Raw genomic sequence first — 6,000 nt, 5'->3', positions numbered from 1 at the left:
AATGCATAGCAGGAAAAGCATTCAAATGTCATCTTTGTGAACGGAATTGTTTCCAGAAATTTAGAAAATCACAGTGGAAACACGGAGATCTTACTCAGTTTATACTAAAAAAATTGTTCAAATCTTGTTTGGTTTGTTCTATATCAAAGCAACATAGTATGTTCATAACTCATGATTTTACTCTACTCAGGTTCAGTTACATTCAAACTCACAACACCAATTAACAACCAACAGAGTCAACATAAGCAATGATGAATACAACAAAACAAAACGAGTGATGCACAAATGAACTTGTAACAAAATGATTACCCAACATCATGCGATTGCAATACTGCTTCAGTGGTGTCAGTACAAGCTTATGAATAATCCATCATCTCATCCTCGTGCTTGAATCCGACTTATGCTTATTCCAACCTCTATGCCTAATCCAAATCGCGGATCATTGCTGAATATTACACTAGAAATGTTTGAAATAGGGGTTCTATGGCACAACAGAGATTGATGGCAGTTATTTCACACGGACAAAGGGAATCAGTGTGGTTGAAGGTGAAGAGGAGAATAAGAGTAGATCAGATTATTTGGTGAAGGGAAGTAATGGTGAAAGGTCCTGTAGCAGGGTCGGCCCAATCATTTCGGAGGCTCTGTTCTAATTTCAAAAATGGGCCCAAATTTAGAAAAAAACAATTATAATAATTTAAAATATATATATATATATATATATATATATATATATATATATATATATATATATAAAATACAATTATATATTAATAAAAAATTAATTTAATTATAATTATTTTGAGTTTAGATCAATCTTGATTTTTGTATGTATTGAGTTTTTATTATAATTTTTTTTCAATTATTGAGTTTTTTTTATAATGTTTTATTTATTTTTATTAATATTTATGAATAAAAAATAAAAAATAAAAAAATTGGGGCCCTGTGCTGCAGCACTTGCTGCACTTACATAGGGCCGACCCTGTCCTGTAGTGGCGGATTCAATGGTTTGTGAGAGTGGTTTCGGTGGTGGTGGGTTTAGAAGGGTGGTCGATGGAACTTGAACGGAGGGAGTTGTATGTTGGTGTGTTTTCCAATGACTGAGATAAGGGTGTTTGGTGGTGGTCGTGGTTTGTAGGTAGTGATGCGAGGAGGTGGGATAAGGGTTCAATGGTTGGAGGTTAATGGTTTTTGAAGGTGAAGAGAAGGAGGCGGAAACAAGTGAAAAAAATATAGTGGAGGTTCCTTTTGTTTTTCAATGAGAAAAAAGTCTCAGATCTGTTAAAACGTTTTTTGAGTCTCCTCAATGTAAGAGATGGGGTGATGGTCTTAAGGCATCGTTTGGCCAAAATAAATCATTTTTCCTCATCATTTAGAACATGTGGCTCCTTGTGATTGGTGAACTCTTTTCATTCTATAAGCTTTAATTGATTTAAATGAGATTAAATCAATTAAATCAAATAAAAATCACATCTTTTTAAATAAACATGACAAAATAAAAATGAAAATATGTTTAATCCTATTTTATTTTTTTGAATATTTTGGCACATTAATAAAAATAAAATGACTGAGTCTGAATAATAATTGAGCGCAAAAGTGCCCAAAAAATTAAACTGAATGAACTAAAATGATGAGCGTGAAATAAACTTCTGGAAAACAAACATGTTTTTATTAAATTTTGAAGTAAATGAAATGCCTGATTGAAAAGGCTTGAGCTGATCAAAATGCGACTGAAAAGTAGTCGAAAAATAAAGCGAGCACGCCAGGTTAAAGTATGCAAATCGTAGTTCAATAAAATTGATGTCTGCAAGTCCGATCTTTATATTTTTTTCCAGTTAATTTTACATACATTTGAGAAACGATTCAACCGGTCTATCTGTATATCCAAAAATTTATTCTGGCCAACTTTCTTAGGTATTATGCATGATGAAAGACATGTTATGATATACAGGTGATGCAAAGTAAAAATAAAGTCAGATGTATGAAAGTTTTAAAAACTCCTGGACAAAATTGGGGTATGGAAGCTGTAACAATTCTTGGGCACTATGCCTTGAGTGTAACGAAAAATAATAATTATAAAATACATTTACCTCAATGATTTGTGTATCCTTTAGCTTAGAGTTCTGCATTTGTTTCCATTTTATTGTTGGTGCATTGTTGCAATTCTGGTTGTTAGTAAGTTGTTATAACATTGGGGTTCGTTTGTGCTTTGGCATCTCCGAAGGGTTGTCTGCTTAGGGTGCAAGAACCCTGTTTGATTGCCTTTATGAGAGGAAGAGGTGTCTCGTTGATACGAGGTACTTGATGTGCTCTTATCACTTTTTTGACAATGGTCTTCGTGATTTACTACTTAGCGCATTGAAGGTCGTCATATATCATTTTGGTCGTTATATTTGTCTGCTATGTTTAGCGTTTGTTGGCGTGATGTATTTAGTATTTGTTGTAGTAGCATATTAACTTGCGTGTTGTATTGGGTGTATTACTTATGTTTCCCCCTGTTGGGTTCGTCATTGGAGGAACCAACTAGATGCGTTTGTCTCATTGTACTACACTCCACGTCACAGAGGAATGTTCCTTAACCAATGGTATATCCTCGTCCCCCCCCCCCCCCCCCCCGAGGCTTGGCTTAGATCGAGGTGGATGTCTCTTGGCTCCAGCACCTATACCCTTAGATTGACTAGATCCAAAAGAAGAGTGTGGCAGCTACGTAGAAATGTGTTTAGTCTATATCAGATACGCAGAAATATGATTAGTCTGTATTAGATGTGCAGTCTTGTGAGAAATGCATTTAAGTTGTATTTGATGTACAAAAATGTGTTTAGTCTATATTAGATACACAATCATGCGAGAAATACATTTAAGCCATATAAGATGTGCAAATATGCGCTTAATCTGTATCGGGTACACATAAATGCATGTAATCTTTATCTCATAGCCTTTAGGATCCTAAAGAGAGGTAGACAAAAAATAATGCAATAGGAGAAAAATAGCAGACAAGTATTTTCATTCCAAATGAAGTAAATTTTTTTACAATGAGAAATAGAATAACTAGATAAGTAAACATTCAATTATAACATCTCTTTTTATTGACTTCAGGGTTATAGTTGGATCTCTTTAGGTCAAGAGTATGGTCGGACGAAGGTGAATATCCTCAAGAGGCTCGTCCACTGACCCTTTAGAAGTAGCTCGTCCCGCTCTCTTCATCTGGAAATATTTCTAAGGACCAATGATGTTGGATGAAGGACCAAAGATGATTGTTGACCATAAGTGCCTTTGAAGGATACTTGGTTTCCTTGCTACCATAGTCTGGGGGTTGTTTCCCTGCGTGTAGTTGGTGAGTCCCATTTACTTTATTGGTCCAATCATAGGTATTTGGTAGTCGTCTTCTTCGAGTAGGGAGATTGTGCTCGGAGGATGTTTCCTATGATCCACCTCGCCCGAACTCAGACCCTGGTGGAAAATGTTGCACTTATCGAGAGGCCCGAGGTTGTAATTCGCTCGATGTTCTTGCTCTTCAACCGTATTTAAGCTCAAATGTCTCTATTTCTTGATTAAACACCCTAAAGTCGCCTAGAAAAGAAATATTTATAGGAGATAAGCCCTAGAATCACATGATCTTATGGTAAAAAATAAGCCAAGCAATAAGGAAAAGATGTGGTTGGGTCGACATGCTCCATTGTGATCTACCGAATTTGGTCTGAGGAGGTCCCGTCAATCGATCAAAGATCATTTGGTACTTATAGAAGTTCCCATGGTACTAGATCTATGTCAATCATTAACTATGAACTCATTGTATCTTCGACGTCTCCATGATAAATATTACGTCGGCGAAAGAAGATAAAGGTGATGTTAGATCGGAAGATAGATCATGATTCTTCAACATTATATTCAAGGAAATTGCCTTCTTTTTCTAGTAATTTTATTGCAGATATTGACTTGGATATAGTATCCTTTCTTCTTTTACATCGTGGAATTCTTGAGGGAATCATAGATTTGGAAATCTGATGGATCGTAGTTGAAATGATAACTGATTGGATCATATATGTTAGATATCCTTGTTTGATTCCAAAAAAAATTTATTTAATAACCTAAGGAGGTTACAAACTGGTAATCAGAGGTTGGATCTGAAATAAGGGAAATAGTAGAAATCAAAAGTTGTTTCCCACAGACGGCACCTCTGTTCCGTTCAAGAACTAGAAATGGACACGGTTGGTGAACTGGACATCTTGAACCGGTGATGCAGATTCTCGTTATAGTGGCACGAGATGGACCTCAATGGTTAGAACTCTGACGCCCAAGTCAATTTAAGATTCAAGATAAGAGTAGTGAGAGTGAAGATTAAAAATTGTACCTTGATTTCCATATGAACAGACTTTTATATATTGGGTCAGGGGGTGGATTTGAGGCAAATTGGGTCTTCCGTATTTAGGCCTTTGTCCGACACAAAACACTTTCTTTTTTTCTCACATATTTTAACCATAATGTTTCGAGAGTGTTCTTGGGTCTAAGTGAGGATATTTATTCTGGGTGAGGGCAAAGTTGTAAATTTACCAAGAGTGTATTTTCTATTGTGTAAATAATTCTTTCATAGGAAGTTATTAGTTAGTTTTAAGATAAACCAATTAAAAAGCTCTTGTTGGTATTGGCGGATTGTATTAGGAAGCCTATGTTTCACATGTGAGCTTTGGCTTAAAAAACTCTCTTTAGGTTCATGAAAATCCGCCAAAAAATCTCCGCAATGGTTCTTGATCTCAAGCCAGTTTAAAGCTTTATCGGTTTAATATTAACCCGATTAAGATCTCTCTTGGTTCTTGATTGTGGTCAGGCTATGTAAAACCTCTGTTTGGTACGGAGAAGAAGAAGAAGAAGAATATAAACATTCATCTTGGATGTTGTGATTGAGTATTGAATAATATAAACAGTCATGTTGCCTTTAAGCTAAAAAATATGGGACTTTATTCAATTTCCAATCACCACTCAATCACAACATAGAATAAAGTTAATGCCATCTTGTATGTTGTGATTGACAATTGAATAAAGTTCTGGTACAGGCAAGCCCATATTTTTAGGGCTTTTTCGGGCCAGGCTAAAATAGGTCCGGTAAAAAATATGCTCAAAAAATAAGGCCCAAGCCCTAACATTTTTCGGATTTGGTGGACCACTCATGGACTTCGACACATTTTGACGGCTCTACATACATGGCACCTCCCATATATTCGTAATATCATAAGTATCCATCTCATTTTTTCAATAAGCATATGTTGAAATTTTTTCTCTTTGACGCAAAAACTCTGGTAGGCCATACAAAAAATTCGATACGCATTTTTACTGGCATTTTCAAAAAATCCGATGTGTGACAAATATTATCGAGTTTTTTTTTTAAATCTGATTATAATGCATAAAATTCATATAATCAAAAATATGTAGAAAATTTTACAGATAACGTCTTTTCGTAGGAATTTCAAAACCAAACACTTAAAATATTATAAAAAATAGTTTTTTATCATATTTTTTATAAAAAAAAATCAGTAAAAATGCATAAAATCACTGGATAAAAATTCGGTAAAATTGCATGAAATTAGGTACCGACCTTTTAAAAATTCGGGAAAAAATGCCTATAATCTAAAATCTACATAAAAACCCGTAGCTGACGTATATTCGTAACAAATTCCATAGATTAAAAATCAAATCATTCAATACTATAAAGAAAATGGTTTTTTATCGGATTTTTAAAAATAATTTTGTACAAACACCCCACTTATATTACCAGATATATTTTTTAAAAATCGATAAAAATGCAAAAAAATTAGGTACCAATCTTTTAAGAATTTGGAAAAAATTGCATAAAATGCATATAATCCAAAATCTGTAGAAAAATCCTAAGTATCGTAATTTTGCAACCAATTTCGCAGGTAAAAAAGCAAACTTTTAAAATATTATAAAAAATAGTATTTTTATTTTTTAAGAAATACGAAAAACCCCATATATATATATATTACCATA

Source organism: Lathyrus oleraceus, chromosome 1 (genome assembly GCF_024323335.1).
Source record: "Lathyrus oleraceus cultivar Zhongwan6 chromosome 1, CAAS_Psat_ZW6_1.0, whole genome shotgun sequence".
NCBI classification, from domain to species: Eukaryota; Viridiplantae; Streptophyta; class Magnoliopsida; order Fabales; family Fabaceae; genus Lathyrus; species Lathyrus oleraceus.
This window is presented reverse-complemented; position numbering follows the sequence as displayed.